We start from the raw sequence: 24,591 nt of genomic DNA, 5'->3' as shown, positions 1-24,591 counted from the left end.
GGTTTTGAAGCAGCTGATGAAAACAATGTAATTGTTACAGGTCACCTATACCTTGGCACTGTATCTTGTCTACATTTTGGTTTAAAATCAGGTATTGAATGAAGTATCTGTGTACTGTGCACATGAGAACCTTAGGCCTGTTACAGACTGCCAAAATAAAGCTGCTTCGGGTCTCTTTGGAGGTATGCTGTTTAAATGATGCATGGGTCCTAAGAGTCCGGAAGTCGCGCCAAAGCCACACTCCATTCCTAAGCACTGGAGTGCAGCTTTGGCGCAGCTTCCGGATTCTTAGGATGCATGCATCATTTAAACAGCAAATCTCCAAAGAGATCCAAAGCAGCTTTATTTTGGCAGTCTGTAACAGGCCTCAGTTCCTCCATAGCCAACTTTCCAAGTCTTGGTCTTTAGCAAGATACGGTGCCAAGGTATAGATGTTTAACAATATCACACTGTCTCAGCCTCAGAAAACCCTGTGACAGGTTTACTTTAGGTTTGCCATAAGTTGGAAACAGCTTGAAGGCACACAGCAACAACCGAAGTCGGGATCATACATGCTAACTTATTTCCGATTGATATCTATACATGTGAAAGCTGGCCAGTGAAGAAAGCTGACAGGAAAAATCAACTCATTTTAAGCGAGTTGCTGGAGAAGAGTTCTAAGGATAACATGGACTGCTAAAAAGACAAACAAATAGGTTTGAGACCAAGCATGCATTCTCACTAGGAGCCAAAATGACTAAACCGCAGCTATTGTACTTTGGACACATCATGAGATTACATGATTCATTAGAAAAAAATATAATGAAAAGATAAGGGCCAAATTAAAGGTGGACAAAATCATTCAGGGAAGCTGCCGCTCTGAGTTTGGAAGTCCTGAGCAAGGCAACTGATGACACAATGTTGGAGGCCTCTCATTCATAAGGTTGCTCAAGTTGATGCACACTGGAAACTGCTGCAAACCCATCCTCCATCATCTAGCTTAGGAAGTAATGCTCTAGACAAGTGGTCCCCAGACTTTTTTTGGGCTACTGCCCCCTTTCTTCTTGGATAACAATCCCAGCACACACACCCAACACGTATTGCTTGATATTAGGTCTACTGTTCTACTGCATATTCAAAACAACCTATCTCAGTTGCTGCTCCCTTTGCCATCCAGTCATGCAAGGAGCAGCAACCAAATAGTTGGCTGAGCAGTGGCTGAGGAGCTTCTCACCCATGCCAGCCTTGCAGCAGAGGTGTCACTAGGGGGCATGTGGACTGTAGGATGCACCAGTTGACATCATTACCACCATCCTAGCAATGCCACTGTTGTTCCCTAAACATCTATCTCTTGGAAGAAATAGGATATATCATTAATGTACTTTGTAAGACATTAATAATAGCTCAGTGGAAAACAGGTGTGGCCAGAAAGTGAGGCAAATGAGGGCTCTCCTTTCTCTGACAACTGAGCTTCAAACACCCTCTGGGAGAAGCCTCATGAGAATTTCCTAGCCACCACTACTAGTGAAAGATGTGGCTAAGGGACTGAGCTCATGTGGGGAGGTGAAGAGCATGAAACAGCAACACACAAAGCAAACAGTGCAGCTGTGAAGTGGTTTTAAGGGATACTGAAAAGATGTTTCATGCAACCATCATTCCCACCCTGGTCTTAAAGGCTAATGATTCCCCATGCTGTTCTTGCGTGCCAATACAGTGACTGAAAACCCTCCTGCTGCCCCCTTTTCCCACACTGGCCCCTGGATCTCCCTCCCCACCCTCCAGGGGTGTACCACCCACTTTGGAAATCACTGCTTTAGGCCTTCATGATGAGGAAGCAGGACTGTACTCTCCAAAAATTTACGATGATATACATGTGCTTTTCATTCTACTTCAATTCATTTTAATTATTCAAGATGTAAACCTGGGCTATCTAGGAGTTCTAACAGTCTCCACAACTAATATTTAGTTAAAGTGCCCCACGTACTAGAAGCACTGAAAGATAGCAAGTCAGACTTAACTCCTAACATACCTCTTCTGAATACACATACCCAAGTTTGCATTGGTTTACTGGGACCTTTATAGTAATTTCTGGGCAGTGCTGCACAGTTGCTAAAAACTTTCAAGATCTTGTGCATGATCTGTTTCATATTTCTCCCCCATCTGCACTTCATTTCTATGAAAGAGCAGTCCCTATAAATTATGTAACTAATTACAAACGAAGAGCATATTTTGCCTGATGGTTTCTTCTATATCAATGCGAGTCACTGATACCTTTTCTGGAATAATAGAAATGGGCTAAACATGCCAGAAGTCTTGCATAACTGCAAGTGCTTGCAGCTCTTTTAGCAAAAGACAGCCAATCTTTATGAGCTGTATTTGGAGTTCCCCATGTAACAGCTTTTTTCCCCTACCACTGGACATGTATGCAGCTCCTGCTAAATGCCCAATCAGGCAGATTCAAAATTATAGTTACAACACAACTCAGCTGTCACTGTTTGGTTTAGGCATCAAGTCTTACAAACTCAGGGCTGTGGTTTCCTCAGTTTAGTGTATTCACCTGTGGTGTGGTCTTCCTCTTTTCCTACTCAGAGCCATAAATGAACAAAGTTAGGAAAGACCTGGTATCTACGTTTACCTCCTTCACCTTTTCCCTTATCCAAAAACTATTCTAGTTGGTGCAGCACACAACATTTAACTCTTCCATGGCTGAAAGATTATATCCCAACTGATATAAATTCTGGAGTACAAGTAGGTACACCTTGAACTGCATGTTCCCCTTGCAAAAATGTAAGAGAATCTATAGCATCTTGTGGTTGTTGCTTAAAATATTATTACTATTAATCTACAAGATACCAATTTATATATACACACACTACAAACAAAGTCAGTATAAGAAAAAACAGAAAATGATGTATATCCTCAAGAAAAATCAGATAATTATTATTCATAAACAAGTTCAATTTTTTTAGAAACCTATTAAGTGCATATCTCTCCACAGTGTTTACAGCATGTACGTTTGGTTAACATACTGTAACCCAGAACCATTCATACCAATATAAGACCAATTAAGATAAATAAATAATAAATAAGACACCTACAGCAATAAATTGTCATGCAACAATTAACTATGTCAAAATTCAAAACCTTCCTGATGAAGAGTATCTTTATCATCTGAAAGTGCAACTTTTAGAGAGGGCTGTACACTTAAAGAATAACTTTAGAAGGACTCAGACCTAATAAATCTATTCCATAATATCTGTAATATCTTTTATAATTCTCAAATGTTGCTGACAAATTATACACTTTAAAACATGTGTGCCTTTTTTTTTTTTAAACCAGTTTCAGGTCCTCATGCCTCCATGACCCTATCAGCTCTTTTCCAAGACTGATTCGTTAAACCATGCAGTCAAAAAGGTGCCAAACAAATACAAGTTAACAGTACTTACATCTGAGTAGGTTTCACAAACACAGTTGCAATAAAAACTGTGTAGGTAATTATCAAATATTTACTGTGGGTAAGTTAAATTACAAGAAGCTGCAACTGTAAAAAGGGCTGTTACATGTTCAAGAAGCATACAAGCATTGGTCTGTACAATGTTGACCCACAGACCAAAATGTTACCACAGACCAAAATACCACTGTCTCCAATTTCAGGAGATAAAACCCTAGATCTGGCACACAGGAAGATTTTTGTAGCCTTTGCAAACAGGGAAATGTATCTTCCTTTTTGCATCAGGAAGACAGCTGGGACACTAAACACAGGTGAAGGCAACCAGACTCAGCTGCTAACACACACCATCTTTCAGTACAGCATCTGTATTTCATTATATTTTTGTATATTGCCCTTCTAGCATTAATGATTAAGTTGCAATAGTTATGCTTCTAAAATCTCATTGATGAAGTGTGCTTGTGTGAGAGATACAGTTTAGAATTATAAATATTCCCAAGCTATGATACTGCATTCTATCATTCTATGTTGGTTTAAGATTTTATGTTCTGAATGAAGTTAGTTGCCACTAGAGAGGGAAAAATTATGAGAAAACATCTTGTTAAGGACATAAGCACCAATGAGGCAATCAAGAGCTCTAAAAGATCATGAAAGTGAGATTACGTCAGAAGTCTTGAGTTTTGTTGACAAACTCTCAAAGGTTTATAACCATCAGAGCTTTAGTATATCCTAAGATCAAGCCAAAAAATTAAAATACTTGAAGACAAGAAATAGTAGATTGTAATACAGACATAAAGCATATCTAGTTGTGGGTATACCTACAGAGACACAAAAACTTCTTTAGGTCTATAGATCTTATGAAGACTTAAAGCTCAATATGACTTTCATATGGATTTATTTTAAAGAGAATGTACCAGAGCTGCCTATGTATGAGTGGCAGAAATTATCATGTATTTATTTGTTACATTAGGACCCTACTTTCTCATCAAATAGTGTTTAAATAAGACCAAAACTCAAGATTAAGTGTAAAAACAAAGAGAGCTTTTAAAACACATCAATGAACATCAAACTTACTTATAATGTCATCTAAGCCAGAAATGGCCAGGCATCCCTTTGTAATGAATTTCATATGCTGGGGACCACCACCAAGAAAGCCCCCTATGAAGTTGCCATAATATATGCTTCAGAAAGTGGAATGAATTGGAATTCAAGTGGAACAGAAAGAAGGTTCCAGGAATTTTAAACTTAAGCAGATTTGTATGGGGCAATGGTCCCCCCCTCCCCTGCTCCCATGTTCTAACAAAAATTTGAACTGTGCCTGAAAATGGATTAGTATTCAGTCAAGCTACTCCAATTTGAAAATCAATTGTTCCCAATAAATGCCTGGTTGTGAAGAAGGTGATTTCTACACAATGTTCAAAGGCAGTCTCATGTAGAGCCCATTGCTGTAATCTAAACAGTATCTTACATCCCACATCTATCAAAGAACCTGGATAGCAACATGTTAGAAACAAAACTTCCTGATAAATATTGTCTGAGAGTATGATTACAGACAATCTATTATATTTAGTTCAATTTTAAGGATGGAAACATGCAGTAGTATAGCTGAGAGTAAACATAAGCATCCAAAGTTACTACTTGGCATGTCAAAAGCTCAGAGATGACTACTAATCTATAGCACAGGGGGCGGCAACCTATGGCCCATGGGCCGCATGCGGCCCGCCGAGCCATTGGGACCAGCCCCTGCTTGGTCCTGCTGCCGATTGCCGCCGCCAAAGGCCCCGGGGGGCAGGCGCGCGAGGCCTTGGGGCTCTCGCGCAGGTGCGCGGGGAGGAGGAAGGAAGAGGAGGAGGAGGGAGGAAGGCGGAGGAAGAGGAGGAGGAGGAAGAAGAAGAAGAGGAGCAGGAGCAGGAGCAGGATGGTGATGGTGATATTGATATGAGCCAGCTTGGGAGGCACAGCCAATGTAAGTTGCTGTGATTTTTACAAACTCATGCGCAGTGAAGAAAAAGTACACACTTCTGAGAAGTACATTTGAACCCGAGGGCAAATCACTTCTTGTGAGACCACCTTGACATGTTAAATATGCATAGCCATGTGAACCCATGTTCAGTGTGAAACCCAAAGAGTTTGATTATGCAATAAGCCTCTGAAATATGCAAGAGATTGGCATGTTAAGTAAAGCCATGTTCAATACTAAAATGTGCTGTTTGGAATGGGGGGAGGGGGGGTTGGCCAGAAAGGGAAGTACATTTCTGCCATCTGTCTAGGAATAATGCCCAAATGTCTTCCATTCTGATCATGCCTAAGAAACATGCATTTATATTAACATTTTTAAAAAAATCATCCAATTTTTCGCATGTCCTCCATTTTAAAAATGTGTCCTACATTTGAAAATGTTGTCCTATATTATTTAATTATTCCCCCCCCCCCTTGTCTTGGGGACACCAACCCGGCTCCCGGCTCAAAAAGGTTGCCTACCCCTGCTATAGCAGATAAGGTAGGAGATGGCACTCTTGCTTGCAGGAGGACTTGGGGACTGAGGGAGACTGTAATGAGTCTGTGCATCAGAACCAACTTACAGGTGGGGCTAAGTGGAACTAGTGCATACTCTCTATACTAGTGTTTCCCAAACCTTGGTCCTCCAGGAGTTTTAGACTTCAATTCTCAGAAGCCCTAGTCAGTTTGGCCAACAATCTGGAATGTTGGGGGTTGAAGTCCAAAACATCCAGAGGGCCAAAGTTTGGGAACCTCTGCTCTATACAGACAATGTTCTGCATTGCTTTTAACATTTTTCCTTTTGTCTCCAGTGTGGTATAACGGTTTAAGTATTGGACTAAGACTATGGAGGCCGGAGTTCAAATCCCAGCTTAGCCACTGGGTGACCTTGGGCAAGTCACACTCTCTAAGCCTCAGAGGAAGTCAAAGGCAAACTACCTGTGAACAAATCTTGCCAAGAAAACCCTGTGGTAGGTTCATCTTGAGTTACTCTAAGTAGGATATGATTTGAAGGCACACAACAACACCAGTGAAAGGGAATACAATCAGCACTCCATATCCATGGATTTTACATTCAAGGATTCAATCAACCACTTTTTGAAAATAGTCACCAATAAGCAAACCTAGATTTTGCTGTTTTATATATACCACTGTAGAGTGTTCCCTTCCTTTATGCGGAGGATCCGTTTCAGACCCCCCCCCTTAAGTGAAATTCCGCATATGCTTCAGCCCCATTTAAAGTAACAAAGCTTGTGCCTGAGGTAGTATGCGCATGCGTGCGCCATGGGCACACAGCCATTATTCTTTCCCGTGCACGGTGCCTCTTCTTCCAGCACGGCTTTCAGAGTATGCAGAAAGCTGCGTATATTGCACCCGTGTGTGACACAGGCACACTGTATATAATGGAACTTGAGCATCCACAGTTTTTGTATCCACAAGGGATCCTGAAACCAGAACCCAGTTCATGCTAAGGACCCACTGTTTAGTTATTTCCTTTTATAATAACCTGTACCATTTTCACATAAACAATCAACCCAAACCTAGATTAACAGAAGTGATTAGATATACTGCAAACTAAAAACAGAATAACTACTCTCAAGGCCTCTTTTCTAGAGAGACCTGCATTACATACATTATCAGTAATTTATCCTAGACCATATTGCAAGCAGAATGAACAAACATATAATTTATGCTTTGCTTTTGACCCTACATCCCAAAATTCAATCTGCCAACCTCTCCATAAATTAAGTGCAATTTCATTAACAAGATAAGTCCAACAGCTACATAATTTTCTGATTTAGAATCAGAGCACGCTAAACTACTGGACAGGATAAGGTCGTCTTTGCAAAATGTGCAGTTTTTAGTGAATTAAGGCCTGTTACAGACTGCCAAAATAAAGCTGCTTCGGGTCTCTTTGGAGGTATGCTGTTTAAATGATGCATGCACCCTAAGAATCCGGAAGCTGCACCAAAGCTGCACTCCAGTGCTTAGGAATGGAGTGTGGCTTTGGCGTAACCTCCGGACTCTTAGGACCCATGCATCATTTAAATAGCATACCTCCAAAGAGACCCAAAGCAGCTTTATTTTGGCAGTCTGTAACAGGCCTAAGATTCCACTTAAAATTTAAAAAATGCTCACTTCTAAATGATTTTCCTAACATCTAGACTGATGGTTTTAATCGGAGGTGTGCATGGGGTGGGTGGGTGTCCTTTTCCCCAAAATAAATTTATTTTATATACAGTATATTAGAAAATTTAGTTAATTATTTTACAGCAAGGTGCTCAGTAAATCATTCCTCTGTGGAGGACTGCAAAAATTTTAAAATTAACCAAGATTTCTGTTAAGGTCTTCAGTCTGGAGTTTAAGCAAAGAAACCCAGATGGCCTTTCTACTGTTTTCTAGTCTTTGTCTTTGGCAAATGGGCTCAGAAAATCCCTAAAACACTGACCAGAACAGAAAGATTGTCAATGCCATCCTTGTAGCTGAGCCCTTGTAGGGAGAGTTGGCCCCCTTTAAGATTCATAAGTGGCTTATGTATTCTGGATGATATGTATTCAACTTCTATGTAATTGGGCCCCCATTCATTACAAAATAATTGTACTGCCAATTTAAGACTATAAAAATAAAGGCATTGTTTTAAACCATGTATATTTGGTGGCTTTCTTCAAGAGAAAAATACTGAAGGAATATGAAATATTCAATATTCAGGAGCAAATGCTAGAAATCTGTTTCATTATGTCAGAAGCACTGCCAAGACCGAGTATAAAGAATGGTTAATTGGAATACAACAATATTAGATAATTGATCTTAATTTCTTAAAGTTGGTTCCCAAAAGTGGAAAAAAATAATTTATAAATGTCGATCTACTATCCTGTCTTCACTTGAAAGAGCCTTTAGCTTTCTAATCCATTTATGAATCTGACATTTCAATGAATGGATACATTAATATGCTTCAACACAGCAAACAGATAAACAATGCTATTTTGTTCCCATATTTTATGTCAGAAGACATTTCAGATATGTTTAAAATTTAAAAGTCTTAATGCATGGGTTGACAAAGTGAGGACCCTTCAGAAATTGAACCACACAATTCACACCTGCTTTAATGAGCATACTAAATAGTTAGGAATACTGAGAATTGCAGTTCACCAACATTTGAAGGAACACACTTCACTCATTTTTCCATTGGATTTATCTTTAAACTCTTGATTCACGTTTTGCTTGCAATCTACCAAGATGTAAGATTCTTTTCACTTTCCACTCACTAAAAATATGCAGGATTTAGCCATTATGCTATAAATTTGGTACTTCTTTAAAAACACAACTGGCTGGCTAGGCAAGTGCACTAGAACTGCACTTGGTGTACTAGAACACACTGGCCTGTGGCTTTTGAGAATGATGGGTTTCAATGGTCACCTTACACAGTCTCAAAAATGGTCAGATCCTTCAGAATGTTGATTCTGATCTTTCAACAAAATCCTGAATAGTCTAGTCGTTGAACAGTTGAGGCAGACATCTTTGCATATGTGATCTTCCAGAGAGGCCTTGCTCCAGGAAACCAGGCCTCAAGGTTTAGCTTGATAGCCCAAAGCTGAAGGTGTTTTCATCATGATCACAATCTTATGTACAAACACTTTATCCAGAGAAAGACATCAGGAAAATTTCTACATTTTTAGCCTTTTCCAGCCTTGGGAATCTAGATATTGACTTCAACTCCCATCATCACTATTAAAGTTACAGATCAGATGCATCAATTGGACAAAGATTAAAAAGCCTTTTTTAAATGGATGCCTCTTTTTTAAAAAAAGCAGTCAGTGGGCAAAAGGAACACCTTGGAGGAATGCCTGGCAGTTGGCTTTAGAAGATGGTTGTACAATATTTTAATTACAATTGATGCTATTTTAATTATCTTTTGCGTTTCAGACATCAGACATATTTCAATTGTCTGATGTCTCTGAGAATCCAGACAGCAAAATGGAATAAAAGAAGTGAAAAGAAAATGGTCCCTGTTTTGTCCTGGAACAAATTACAATTATTATTGGGGGGGGGGGGGGGGGGAGAGTTTCCAGCAATATCAAAGGCCAGAAAGAATAGACATACATAGCCATTTTGTGGATAACACCATTATTCAATATAATACAACCTAAATAAACTCAAGGGTCTGTCTAAACAGAATCAATGGGCATCTAAATGAAATTAATACCAATGGGGCTAGAGCTGCTTGCAAATGTGCAGGAAAGATAATCCCAAATCATGGTCACTAAACTGAATTGCAGCAGTAAAACATTAGTTTATGGCCAAACTATACATGACATTATATGTGGAAGGTGCTTTTTAACTAATTTTATTTTGGACAATAACAAGTTGTGAGACCTTGCACAAGTTTTCAGCTAAAGATTTCCCCTTACCTGGCTGTCCCCAAAGATGTCTTAGGGGGACAGAAAGTCAGCAGGAAAAAAAGCTCAGATGAAAACTGGCACAGTTCCTCTATTGAGAGCGCATTCCAGCTCAGGTTCCAACTGCTGTTTATTCGCCCAAATATTCATATAGTCCAAAAGCAGGAATGCGATTAACTCACATTTCATCTCTTCACACCACTGCTCTTTCATACACAAAACAGACTTTTCTAACACATATTTTAATTTGAAAACAGCATTAAGTATGCAGATTTATCTACACACACACAGATCAATGCTGGCAAAAGCGTATCACAAATACTTCAGAGAACCAGATTTATCCCGAACAAGTCTGACCCTCAAAATTCATTTTAGTTTCCAGGAAATTCTCTGGCTGAGCATAATTGAATCTGCAACTCACATTAAATGAACAGAATGAGGCGTGGAAGATGACAGGTTATAAGGATAAGATAGGACCTAGTAGCAACCATGTTCCTAAGCAGAATTTGAGAGGCAAAGTGGTTTAAAGCTAGTCTTTTTCTTACCATCCATTTCAAACACCTTCCTCTGCCCTCCTGGTCTTGCAACATCAAAACAAGAATAGCATATTATTGAAAATGCTATATGAATTTTCATCTGCTGGTCTTCTTTACCATCTGCCACTGCTGTTATTTGTGCTTTGACTGTCACACAAAACCAGTAACAAGGGATTTGTAGTGAATATAAACAAACAAAATGTTCAACAGAAATGTCATTCTCCTGTTTTTTTAAAATGAAAAATAACCTGAGGCACTAAGATAGAAGCAGACAGTGAATGAGGATGCACCTTCTTTACTTGGTTACCCACACATTTACAACTTTTCACTACGATACAACCCGGAAGTAACTGTTCAGTAAAAAATTGTCTCACACAAACCAGTTTTTATAATCCAATTGGACCATCCCTTCAGGTCATTCCAACTAGGTGCCCTGAGCCTGCAGGACCTGAACAGCACTGCTGATAACAGGGTGATTTGGAGGTCTCTCATTCATAGGATAGCCATACGTCAAAGTCAACTTGGCAGCTGTAAGCAACAAAGATATGCATCAAAACAAGAACAGAACTGTGAAGTTGAAGGCTTTCATGGCCAGCATCCATAGTTTTTGTGGGTTTTTCGGGCTATGTGGCCATGTTCTAGAAGAGTTTATTCCTGACATTTCACCAGCATCTGTGGCTGGTATCTTCAGAGAATGCTGGCATGGAAAGAGAGTGGGGCATATGTATATGTGTATAAGACACATGCACACACACACACTCTGTGTGACCCTGGTTAGGGAGGAGTGATTTCCTTGTTAATCTGTGTATTTTTCTGTTGTTGAATGCCAAGGCCTCAGGGTGGGAGGATATGCAAAGAAGATTAGCGTCTGTTTAATTAGTGATCATTGTCTGATGGGAAAACCCCTGACCCTCGGTGGTTTTCATCTGCATTTTGCTGGGTCTTGATTTTAGTGTTTTTCAGGACTGGTAGACAAACTTTGCTAACTCTAAGGGTTTCTTCTTTCCTGTTAAAGTTGCCTCAGTGTTTGTGGATTTCAATGGCTTCCCTGTGTAGTCTGACCTGCTAGATGTTGGCATGGTCCAGAATTTCAGTGTTTTCAAATAGCATTTTATGCCTAAGAAGGTTTATAACATGTTCTGATTTTTATGGCTGACCCAGTCTGCAGTGTCTCTCATGTTCCTTGATTCGTGTTACCTGTGTAACTATGCAGCTGTGGACAAGTCTATATAGGGACCACCAAACACAGTGTTTTGATGTCTAAAACATTATGGAAGAGTGATATTCCACCTCATTGTAGTGGCTAGGATGATTCTAGCTTGACACTGGAAAGAAGAAATAATTCCAGATATTGAAGAATGGATTGGGAAAATTTATGACCTGGCAGAAATAGACAAGTTATCAAGACTCCTAACAGAAAGAAATGTAGAAAAAATTAATAAAGATTGGAATCATGTGGTAACATTTTTGTATCAGAAAAGAGGGCAAATGACAATAGAAGGATTTAAAGACTGATATGATGTTAAATACAAAACCAGAATGTGTTGTTAAAAACAGTGTTGACTAGTAAATCATATTAAGAAAAAAGGACACTTTTAATTTTGGTAAAATAATGTGTAGTTTATATTTGTATTAATAAATATAAAGGATTATATCTGATAGATGGTAAATAATCAAAACTGCTAGATAGGAAGGATATGTTGTCTATTTGTTGAGTGTATGGTAGTATTATATGATAGGTATGTTAGACAGAAAAGAGATTTTGTTATGGGATGTCAATAAAACATTCAGATCAAATAAAGAGAAGGAAAATGGGGATTAGAATGTGCAGGAAGATGAGTTTAGATCAGAGAGGTATAAGAAGGATGGAAGGAGGAGGTATTAAAAGGAGCAAGAATGGGAGAAATATAGTAGTTAGAAGGAGGACTAAGAAGAATTAGGAATGTTTGGCAAAGTAACAACTAGAGAGGAAGGTCAAGAAAGTATTTTGTTATTTTAATAAGTGAATCAGAGAAGATCCAACTGATAATTTGATGGTAAGATGTGTGATACTTAAAAGTGTTTTATTTAGAAGTAAAGTGTAATTGTTTATCTTTGTATTCTACTACAATGACTATGTCACTTATAAGTGGGTTTTTTGGTGTTATATGTTTGTTATGTTGTGACTATATAGTCAAATAAAAAGCTATCTTCTTCAATACAGCAGGATCCAGTTTTGTTTCTCAAGGTATCATCCCATCTTCCATGAGTGGGATTCCTTGTCTCCTCATAGAAATACAGGGCAGACATCTTATTGGCAGTCTAGAAAACAGGCTGGTTGACACACTGCTGCTCAACTCTTTCCTCTTCATTCCAAGAATGCAGTCTTTTTGAGTGTGACCATGGGATGGCAGAAAACACATCTTTCAAGTTTACTTTCTTTTACTTCATCTCCTGAAAGTGAATCCCCACGCATAAGGATTCCCTCACAAAGTGTAGACAGAAAACAAAGATATCACCAAATAATAATAACAATAATAAAGGCATTACTATGAATCAAAGGACAAAATGGATACATTAATATCTTACTTATTGACAATGTGTTCTCACTGTGCCTACAGCCCAGGATAATATGCTCCTTCTCATTTTCTCATGGGAAATATTGACTCTTGATGTATAGGAACTTATCCAAGTTTAAGGGAGTCATTAGGTGCCCATGGATCACTGCTACACCATGCAACCTTGCCTAGTGTAAACCACACCCAATATTCAATGCTTGCTATCTGTATCAGAATGGAGACTGCAGTCAAGAAATCAGAAGACTAGGAATGAGAAGGGAAATCATGCAAGAACTAGAAAATATCTTAAAGTGTAAAGATATACAACTGAACACTAAAGTCAGACTCGTAAGAGCCATTATATTCTACATCACCATGTACGGATGTGGGAGCTGGACTGTGAACAATGTGGATAAAAAGAAAAATCAAGTCGTTTGAGATGGGATGCTGGAGAAGAGTGCTGAGGAAACTGTGGACAGCCAAAATGACAAACAAAAGGGACCTTGAACAGATTAAGCCTGAACTCTCCCTGGAAGCCAAGACTATGAAACTAAGCCTGTCATACTTTGCCCACATCATGAAAAAGCATGACTCATTAGGAAAGGTAATAATGCTAGGGAAGATAGAATGCAGTAGAAAGAAAGGAATGCTGCATGCCAGATGGATAGACTCAATCAGGGAGGTCACAGAGCTGAGCTTACAGGACCTAAGCAGAGCAGTGGAGGAAAGGGGGTCTTGGAGATTTATTATCCACAGAGTTGCCATAAGTTGAGGAAAACTCAAGGGCAGTTAATAACAATATTTGTTATTAGAAGAAGAAGAAATGCTCCAGTGGAAGGAACCCTGGTTGCTCACAAATGAAGAAAGCCACTCAGCTTTAGGGGAATGTTGAATCCAATCAAATATTTGCTAATTGGAAAGAATAGACAGCATTTCCATTTCATCTGATGCTGCTTTATAAAATCCATGTACAAAGCTTGATAAGAAATACAAAAGTGAGAAATCAGTTTATGTCAAATGTAAATAAACACGTAAAATACAGGTCACAGAATTTGACATATAAGCCAGATATCTGATATAGTGTGAGAGCAGGTTATTTTTTTTCCATTGCACTAAAGACTGACACTATATTATTGTCCATTGGCTACAAATGTCTCTTTCTTTACTGGAAACTTGGCACAGTTGTTGTGTTTCTTCAAGTTATTTCTGACTTCTTCTGACGCTTGGGTGAACCTGTTATGGTTATTTCTTGGAACGATTTGTTCAGAGCCTCTGCTTTCCTCTGAGGCTGAGAGATTGTGAATTGCTGAAGGTCACTCAGTGGGCTTCCATGGCCAAGCAGACATTGAACCCTGGTCTCTAGATTGTAGTCCAACACTCAAAAGCAGTACATTATCAATGTGAAGTACATACTACTCCTCTTCCACCAGTAACTTTAAAAAAATAATTACTGATGGTTTCTGATATTATCAAATCAAGTTCCTCACTTTGTTCTAATTCCAAGACAAAGATGTCTCAGTACTGATAGATGAATAAACTGTAGAAGAGAAGCACTCCTGGCAGCCATCAGCCCACACAGGGATTGCTAGTCTTGTAGGATATACTTTTCTATTCCAGTTTGCTGGACAGAACTAACTGTGTTCCCCTCCCCGCAATCCAAATTTTGAATATATTACCACACTTACATATTACAGTAGCCATTCTCCTCCACAAATACAGTGGGCTCTTGGTATCAGCCCCCAACCCCATGGATACCAAAATCTGTGGATGCTGAAGTCCTATTAAATACAGTGGCATAATAAAATGATGTCCCTTATATATAAAATAGCAAAACAAGGTTTACTTTGGAATTTATATATTTTTAACGTACTTTCAAGCTGTGCGTTGTTGGATCTGTGGATAAAAATCCATGGATAGAGAGATCAGATTGTATTTCAAGGCCTGTGCATAGGCTACAGTTTTCTTAAGATGAAGTAGGTATTCCAAACATTTTATTTCAGTTTTCTACTATATTTTTAGCACTCACTCAGAATACCAAAAGATAGGCCACCGATATCCAATTAGGGTTTCACAAATTTTATTGATATTTTCTAACAGACTCAACAAGTACACAATGATCACGAGTACTTTTCCTACTAACAAATGATAATTTAAAAAGAAATTACATGTGAACACATGATGAACACAAGAGATTATAAATCAAATTAGGAAATGCCAAGGCAAGAACAGATCTAGGATAACAAATGACTATAATGGATTGATAATACAGAAGTAAGGAGGGAAAGCATTTTTCATATCCAAATTAAAGTGATTAGATAGGATCTAATCAGCTAGCCAGAATGGTCTAGGCTTGACTCACTGGCTCCATCAGATGCACACCCTGGAGCAGGACTGGAGGATGTGCCACCACCAGATGCTTTGCAATACAATTCCCATCAACCCTAGCCAAAGTTTTGTTCCTATTTTATGGATGATAACCACACACACTTCTCATAACCTCCTGCTAAAATGTGTGCGAACAGACAACTTACAACAATGAAAGTATCAAAATAAACTTAGTATAGTTCTGAAACAATGTTTGATTCTATAATGATTCTAGATACCCGAACTAGTTACTTGATACAGGGAAGATGGTCGAAAAGGGTCATGTGTTTAATTATTTGTAAAGGGGGAAAATTTAAGTATTAAGTTAAAAATCTGGACTTAAGTTATTCCTAATATTTCAACTTCCGTGACCATATATACTCGACTATAAGTTGACCTCATGTAGAAGTTGAGAGCAGGTTTGGTGGGGCAAAATTATGGATTTTGATATGACCTATGGATAAGTTGAGGGTAAAACGTAGGGGCATGTAACAAGACCCATTATATGGATCAAAAGAAAATAATGTCAACTTACGAAATTCTAGCAAGCATGACTGACTGTGCTGACCCTGAAGGCTGGATGGATGAGAGAGTAGAGGGAGGTCAGTGTTTCCAGGATAGATTACACGCTGGCCTTTCACCAGGGGATGATTCATTTTTTAATAAGAGTTAAGGTACAGTACTTACATTGACCGAAGATAAGTCGACTCTGTTTTTTGGGGTCAATTTTTTGACTAAAATTTCTAGACTTATACATGAGTATATAGTATATACAGTAATTGCTTTTAATTAAATATAAATTCAATTATGTTGCCATACTACATTAAAAAATTTCCAACTTTACTGACTTTAAGTAGGTAATTCACATCACATTTAACAATTCCTTTTTATCCCATGGTTTGAATACATCATTTGGATGTTAATCTTTCCATATACGACTATGAAAATCTTAGCAATTAGAATCTAGAAGGCCCAGGAGACTGTCAAAATCTTGATATAGCATGTTGTTAACATGCCTTCTTAGTTCTTAAGTTATGCTCCATATTCAGATCTATTTCAAATAGCAAATTTATTACAATGGTCAAGGATCTATTATTATTGCTATTATTATTATATTTATTTGTATATGCTCTTTTCCCAGAACTGGGGCTCACAGCAGCTCAACAATAGTAAAAGAATAATACAATCAAAAACATAGAAAAGAGGTGCATTAAAAAGGAATTAAATTATTACAATATTAAAACAGATCACTATTAAAAGAATAAAATACATTTTGAAAAGATAAAACTGATTATAAATACTTTAAAATGAAACAGCACCCGAAGTCTTAGGCTGCTGGTGGAAGGCCAACAAAGAGGGAGCCATTCTGGTCTCTCTAGGAAGGGAGTTCCAGTCTAGGGGCAGCCACCAAGAAGACCCTCTCTCATATCCCCACCAATTGTGGTTGTGATGAGGGCGGGATGGAGAGAAGGGCCTCTCCTGAGGATCTCAGAGCCCTGGCTGGTTCATACAGGAAGAGATAGTCTGCCAAATAGCCTGGACCTGAGCCATATAGGGCTCCATAGGTCATAACCAGTACTTTGAATTGTGTATCTTCCCACTAACTGACTACCTGCCGCTACTGCAGCTAGGAAAAACAAATCTATACACTTTGCCTCAGTATTCTATTACACTACTGAAAAGCGAGAGGTGACACACAGGTAATTTCAGGCTACATCCACAGTCAGTCAACAAAGGGTGAAAAAAACACCTCACTCTAGCAAAGAGAAACCCCAAAATAAAAACTCGCAAGCATGCCTATATACTACTGCATCCAACTGGAAATTTTGAAAGATACTCACAGTATTTCATAGTACTGACACAAAATGAATATTAGTTGGAAATGATAATGATCACAGATTAATGTGTTTGATCAAATGTTTGTCTCAGACTGACAGAAGTAATTTAGTTTGCAAACAGACTGATCTATGCACTTATTCAAAAATATCCCCATGTGTAATCCAATGTACAAAATACATATTGCCATGGAAAAATCAGTTTTCCTAAATCGTAAGAGGAACAAAATGAAAAAAATCAAGATTGCAAGATTATACTCCCAAACTTGTGTGCAACATGGAAGACCATTATTCAAGCCAATCTTCGTGAAAATGTGTACCTGCCCTTAATCATAGTGAGATTTCTAGTTGTTGTTGTGTGCCTTCAAGTCATTTCTGACTTCTATGTTGAGTATAACTCACATTTTCCGATTTGCAGGACCATGTGCATTTTGTGTCTGTATATGCTTTCAAGCGTGTACGAGTGCCTTAAAGTCGACAACTTATGGAGACCTCATGAATTTCATAGGATTTTCTGAGGAAAGGAATACCTAGAGGTGGTTTTGCCAGTCCCTCCCTCTGAAATATGGCCTACTGCACCTGGCATTGGTTGGCAGTCTCCCATCCAAGTACTAAGCAGGTTTGACTTTGCTTAGCTTCCAAGATCAGACAGGATCTGGTGCCTTCAGGGTATTTAGGCCACCAGTATTGGTTACTGAAATATAACATAAAAGCAGCTGTGTTTATGTGGCTCTAATATTCTAACTGCCCTGTCTATCCCCTACAATGGCTTAGGAGGCAATAGAAATGCCAGACCAATAACCATTAAGAAGATATGACAACAGCCCACTCTGGTCCTTCCCAAGGCCATGGAAAATCCTTGCTCAGAAAATCACATGTCTGATGCTTTAGCTTTTATTATTTTAGCATTTCACATCCACGTTTCTACCTATCTCTCCCATAATGAGGTGGCTGAAAATTAAGCCATCATGTTTATGCAAAAGAGCCTTCAAATGCATGGTATGGTTGGCCCTCCATATCCACAGATTCAAAACATCCATGGCATGAAAATATTCCAAAAAGATAGAAATTCCAAAAAGCAATCCTTGATTTTGCCATTTTATATAATGGACACTATTTTGCTATGTTACTGTATTTAATAGGACTTGAGAATCCATGGATTGTGTTATCCACAGGAAGTCCTAGAATCAAAACATAGTGGATACCAAGGACCCGCTATATTTGCAGCAACAGAAAGTAGCCTATTAGGAAAGAATCCTAAAAGCCTTATTCCAAATTCTCACCTGCGGCTGTTAGCTCATACATTTCTCTCAGTCCATACCGAAAATTATCTAAGAGCTATTGTTTCTTTTTTTGCTACTAGAGCAGGAAAGGGGAACAGAAATTGCAGGTCAGAAATGCCAGGATCACTCATCATTGGCCATACTGTCTACTGCTGGTGGGAATTCAAATCCAGCATCATCTGAAGGGTTGTGTTTCCATGAAGGCGTTGACAGTGTAACTGCAGCATATTTATTTGTATGTCAGTTCTGACCCAGTGACTTCATTTACAAATGACACTGAGCCAAGATTTGTTTGAACCATAGTTTGCAAATCTAGATAGAGTCTGTTAATATAGTGAAAGCAAAATACAGTAATAATGGTTTGTTTAACCAGTTCCTGGCTTGTTTCCCCCCTCACTTCTTCTGCTAGTATACAAATATTATCCCAAATGTCTTGGAAACAATCACATTTTGTCTGGGGGTGGGAGGGATGTCTGTGTTTGTAGAAAGATTTGTGGGTGCTGTGTTTGAGAGGATCAGTATCTGAATGATTTGTGGGGTTTTTTAACATAAAAAAGAGGGTTATGACTGCATTTCAGGGTGTTTTGTCTCTGTATTTTTTCCTTCTGTGAAACAGGTATTTTGGTATGTTGGGGTGTGTGTCATAACTTTATTTTGTACTCAGGAAGGAGTTGGGGGGGGGGGAATAGAAAGATTGCTGCCAGAGATAAGGAGATGGATTGAATTATTCAGGAAAAAAGTAAATAATTCCTTTTCTTATTGATGCATACCTCTGCGGACTAGTGAGAAGATGGGTAGGATACAAATATAAATCGGTAACGAGCCATGATTCTGGAAATGAAGTAATTTTGATCCTTGTTTTTCAAAAATGGACTTTGTTACCAGAAATAAACCATAGTTTGTTGGATGATGTGGATTCAGATATTCAGACAAGCCAGAATTAGACTAAACAAACCACCATGTAGTGGTATGTGTTAACCAGCCCTGTGTTTTAAGATCTGAGATCAGAATCTCTTTTGTAATGTTTTTAGAACTGAGATTAAATGTTCTTCTCAGAAACTAAAACTTCCTTGTAGTACATCTGGGTGAAGCCCTACATCTCAGAGCCAGACACTTATCCTCAAATAGCAATGATAAAGATCTTCACCTTCATATGTAGGCCTAAACTATGGATTATTGCCCACAAATTCTACATATATATGTCAAGATAACTTTAGCCATAATTTTTGAATGTGCACTGAAAGTGTTATATACCTTCAGTGTATAGTTATAAAAGAGGGCATCTCCGAAGTAGACCGCTATTAACTTTAGTACCACCAAAAGTGGGTACAGATTACAGATTTAGCCACTCAAATAAAAAGAAAAGGGTACAGGGCACCATCTGCTCATCACAACACGTGGTTGATCAAGATGCCAAGAAAAAAGTCCATCAAGGATGAGGCCAACATTTCCATACTGTAGCCCTGGGGTACAAATGACTTCACACTGTCTATATTAGTTTATTTCAATTAATCTGTGATTTCAGTAGGATTCAACCCTTCATTACTGGAATTTAAGCTACACATTCAGCATGACTACCTTGAAAGCCTTGGAACGTACACAAATACAATAACATTTTCTAAAAAAGCAACTGGTTATACGACTCACATGAGACAACTAATGCAAGAGTTCCCCATTCCTAAACCTTGGCTAAAAATATCATTACTCCACCAATCTGCTGGATAATTTCAAAGCAATTATACCAGTCACCAAACAAACGTCGAAGTGCCTATTGGTTGCAAAGTGCGCCCGTGCCATATGCAGGTGCACTATACATGGCTTCCAGTATAAGCAGAAGCCATGTGGGGAGAAAAACAATGGGGCACGTGCCAATGTCCCATTGTTTCCAATGGGGCATGAGCATACGTGGATTTTCCCTTACGCGGGGATCCAGAATGGATCCCTAGCCTAAGGGGAGCGTCCACTGTATTCTACATTTTTGAAAAATGCCACCAAGTGTAGTGATAATAAATTAGGCAAAGACCACAGAAGGATTTAAAAACCAGGATGAAAGATGACCACCATAAAGACTGATCTGAAGTGTTAGGAATGCCCTCCAAATATTATCTATGAATAAAATATACTCGTCCCTCCACATTCACTGAGGTTAGGGGCACAGGACCTCGGTGAATGTGGAAAAACCACAAATAACAGAAACACTATGCTTTTACCTAAAAGAATACCTCTCTAGGAATCTCTAGGTCCTCCAGTTCAACTCTGTGGTCAACATCTGCCAGACACTGACCACAGAATTGCACTGGAGCAGCTATAAATACCTAATGCACTGTTCTCTCTGGGAAAATCTAGGTCCTTCAGTGCGACTTTTGATTAAAGTTGACCACAGAGTTGCACTGGAGGACCTAGATATTCCTAGAGAGAACATATTAATAAAATCCATGAATAATCAAATCCACAAAAGTCAAAGTCACAAATGTGGAGGGACGAGTGTATACAGTGCAAAAATACTTTTCATCATTCACAAGCAGTCATGGGCAGCCTCTTCGTGTTTTTAAAGATAAACATGCAATTACACTCAAGGTCATTGTATCACAGAAGAGTACAGACAGAAAAACCTGTCTAGGGATTTGCATGTACCCAGCTCAAAACTGTTTCGTGAAGTTTTGTGGAAGCCATGAGGAGATGCTGGTAGTTGGCCAAGATCTTAAGAAGGAAAAGATCCCCAGTTCTAAAATACAATTGGATATCCTTTTATTACCAAACACACGATGGTAAGGAATCCCAGGACCTGTACACACAGTGAAACCCTAAAGAACAAGGCAGGAAACTTCACTGCATGCAAATATTTCAGCTGCGAAAGGGTCATCGCGAGGGCAAATTGCTGTACAAGACTATCTACTGCGATGATAGTTCAGTTTTGTCTCCCAGGGCACTACAGCAATTTTAGTGGAAGGCACAACAGCACAAGGCGTTAGGTAGGGCTGCAAGGGGAAAAACATACTTTTGTCACCCTGTTCAGGGCTAACATCCTGGCTGATCCTAGGTAATGATGCATATCCCTGTATAAAAGGAATAGCCTTGAGCATTCGGCTAATGTAATGCCTATTTAATCACCGCCAACGGTTTTTGGTGCATCAGCCTCCCTTCCCCCAGACCTAGGAAGGCAGATACGCACATTCCAGTCCAGCTTCTCAGCAGAGGTCGCCCCACTCCCCCTCCCTCTCCACAAGTCCTTACTAAGATCCCAAATCTTTAGGACACCCCCTCCCCAATTTATCACACTGTATGGAACAAATCACAAAGAAGAAAGCTCCAGAGCAAAGATCCCTACCCTTGATATGCAGCCACCCAGAAACACACACACACAAACGCAAATACAGCAGGGAGGATGGTGAATTGTTTTTCCTTCCTTTTCAAGGAGGGGAAGAAAGGGAGAGCATGAGGAAAGAAGGCACCAGGAGATGATAGGCCGAGAAGCAGAAACAAAAAAATGAGCTCTAACCGAGAGGGGGGGGGTGAAAAGCAGACAGTCAGCCATGTTTTGCTCTCTCTGTGTGTGCGCCAGTGAATGTGTCTCCCCAGTATTTACAAACCTGCAGCTGCAGCAGCTCTTGGAGTCTGTAAAGGGAGAAAAGGGAGGAGAGGAAGGAGGAGGAGGAGAAAGGAGGGGGAAGGAAGGGCGACAAGGAAGGGAGAAAAGCAGAAAAGAAAGGAGAGAAGGGAGGAGAGACAGGCAAAACAGCAGACAAAGGAACCCAGCAAAGCCACACACACACACACACACACACACACAGAAAGAGCTGCTGTGTCAGGGAGTGTGGAGAGTGTGCTTCTCTTTCCTACACTGTTGGGCTTCCTAGTTAAAAAAAGAGAAGGGTGGTGTATGTGTGTGGGAATGAAGCACACTCTCAGGGCCAGCAACAAGGCCCCCTCCTCCTCCTTTTCCCGCCTACAAGACATCCTTCCCTCCCTGCAGCGCAATTCGTGCCACTATCAGGAGGGGATAAAAGGCAGGCGAGGGAGGGGAGCAAGAGGGGAAGCCATGGCGGGGTGTGTGTGGGGGGGGGAGGAATGTGGGTACCCCTGCAGGGGCCCCTGCCTGCCTGCCTGCCACACAATAGCGGGAAGGAGGAGGAGGGAGAAAGTGGAGGAAACCAACACATTCAGGCGAAGAAGGGTCTGGGGGGGACATGACTGGGGGGGGGGGAACTAGCGCCGCCCCACATCCGTCAGAGGAGGAGCCATGGAGGGAGAGAAAGGGGGCAGCCCTGGGAGAGGAGGGGGAGGTAGTGAGATGAGAAGGAGAGGGAGGGGAGAGGTTTAAGGGGAGATTGAAAAGGGAGTCTTGGGAGGGGAGAGGTGGGAGCAAAGAGGATGAAGGGGCATTAGGGGGAGGGGAGATGGGGGAGGTGTGAGGGGAGACCTAAGGATGGGGAGATGAGGGAGAAAATGTGGGGGGGAGGTGTAAGAGGGGGCCTTAGGAGGGCAAAGGTATGAGGGGGGATTTGAGAGGAAGGTGGGGGAATATGAGAGAGAAGATGTGGGGGGAGGTGAAGCCCTGGGAGGGGAGATGGGGGCAAGGTGTGAGGAGGCCTAGGGGGAGATAAGGGGGGAGCCTTGGGAGGGGGAGTGAGTGACAGGAGAGGGATGGGGAGAGACCTGAGGGGGAAAGTGTGGGAGGAGGTGAAAGGGAGTCCCTGGGAGGGGAGATCAGGGGGCAAGGAGAGAAGTGTGAGGGGACACGAGGGGGGAGGCCTGAGGAGGAGCTTTGAAAGGGAGATGAGGGGGGGCCCCTGGGAGGGGACAGGAGAGTCCTAAGGGAGGGGAGACCAGGGAGAGGTGAAAGGGAGGCACTGGGAGGGGAAGCAGTGGGAGGGGAGGTGTGAGGGAAGATGGGGGAGGGGAGCTTTGGGAGAGGAGAGGAGAGGAGGGGAAAGGTTGGCGGGAGATGAAAGGGAGGCCCAGGGAGGGGAGATGGGGAAGGGCTTTGAGGGGACATTGGAGGGAGATAAGGGAGGAGACCTGAGGGGGAGAAGATGTGGGAGAGAGGGGCCCTGGAGGGGAGTGTGAGGGAACATGAATGGGGCACATAAGGGGGAGGGGAGGGGGTTGGTTTCCTCTCTGCCTGCTCTCCCTTCTCCTTCTTGGCAACAGCTTCCGGGGGGGGGGTTCTGAGGAGGAGGAGGGGGCGGAGCGGCGGCGTCTGAGGCGGGAGCGCACTCTCAGCCCCGAGGGAGGGAGGGAGGGAGCGGCCTCGGCGCCTTCCCCACAGCGCCCCCCTCCGGCGGCGGGCGGTACTGAGGCGGCAGAGGCGTCGGCGCCTTTTCCCTCTCCCCGCGGGCGGCCAAGGCCTCACCTGGGCTCCGTGGCGCCGCCGGCTCCTTCTCCTTCTCCCCCGCCTCCTCCTCCTCCTTCTCCTGCCGGGCGGGGGGCTGGTGGCGGCGTCGGCGGCGGGGGTGCCAGTGCTGCAGAGGCTCCTCCGCCGCCGCCGCCGCTGCTCTCCCGTCCAGGCCGCTCAGATCCTCGGAGGCTGCGGCTCCCCTCGTCTCCCTCGGCCCCCTTCTTCTTCTTCGTCTTCTCCTTTGCCTCCTCCTCCTCCTCCTCCTCTCCGCTGCCACATTGAGAGCCGCCCCTCAGCCTCGCCAGCAAACGGAGGCCTCCGCGCCTTCCTGCCAAATAGTGAGCCGCTCCAAACACGCGGCCCCGCCTCCCTCCGCTTGCGCGGCGCGCAGGCGCACTGGCATTCTCGAACTGCGACAGGACACAGAGAGAGAGAGAGAGAGAGAGACTGGGCCGCGAGCCGCGCTCTCAAGAGCGCATGCGCGGACTCCCTCACCCTCACAGCCCTCCTCCCAAAATAACAAGGACTCCTCCTCCTCAGTTTTGTCTGAGGAGATGAGCTCTGGCTCCAAAGGGAGGATGGGAAAGCTCCGTGTGGGAACATGCTTAGTGCGGGCTTCTCATAGGAGGAGGAGGAGAGGGAAAGAAGCGGGCCTCTGGGTCCCCTGAATGCCAGGGATAGGCTACACATTGGCTTCTCTTGTGAGTGTATACACACTGTAGGAGTAATCCATTTTGAGACCGCTTGGACTGCCCTGGCTTAAGGCTAGGGAATTCTGGGAACTGTAGTTTTACATTGAGCCTTCTCTGTCAGAGCATTTTGTATAGGAAAACATGATCTCATTTCCAGTTTATTGTATGGCTTGCACAGATTATG

General features: G+C 41.4%; 1 protein-coding gene across 2 annotated transcripts in view; it reads right to left on the bottom strand.

Moving 5' to 3' along the window:
- LOC149323692 (spindlin-Z) overlaps positions 1-24,088 on the bottom strand; it is a 57,179-nt gene extending 33,091 nt beyond the window's left edge. The window contains exon 1 of one of the 2 annotated variants that reach the window (XM_089491067.1): positions 23,731-24,088. The gene's annotated coding sequence lies outside the window, so the exon portion shown is untranslated. Of the gene's footprint in view, positions 1-21,967; positions 22,088-23,730 lie in introns of those variants that run through there. The other variant, XM_089491075.1, reaches the window with a different exon arrangement.
- Between the last annotated feature and the right edge of the window lie 503 nt (positions 24,089-24,591).

Source organism: Sceloporus occidentalis, unplaced genomic scaffold, assembly GCF_023333645.1.
Source record: "Sceloporus occidentalis isolate IW3139 unplaced genomic scaffold, rSceOcc1.0.p SCAF_1, whole genome shotgun sequence".
Taxonomy (NCBI): Eukaryota; Metazoa; Chordata; class Lepidosauria; order Squamata; family Phrynosomatidae; genus Sceloporus; species Sceloporus occidentalis.
This window is presented reverse-complemented; position numbering and strand designations above follow the sequence as displayed.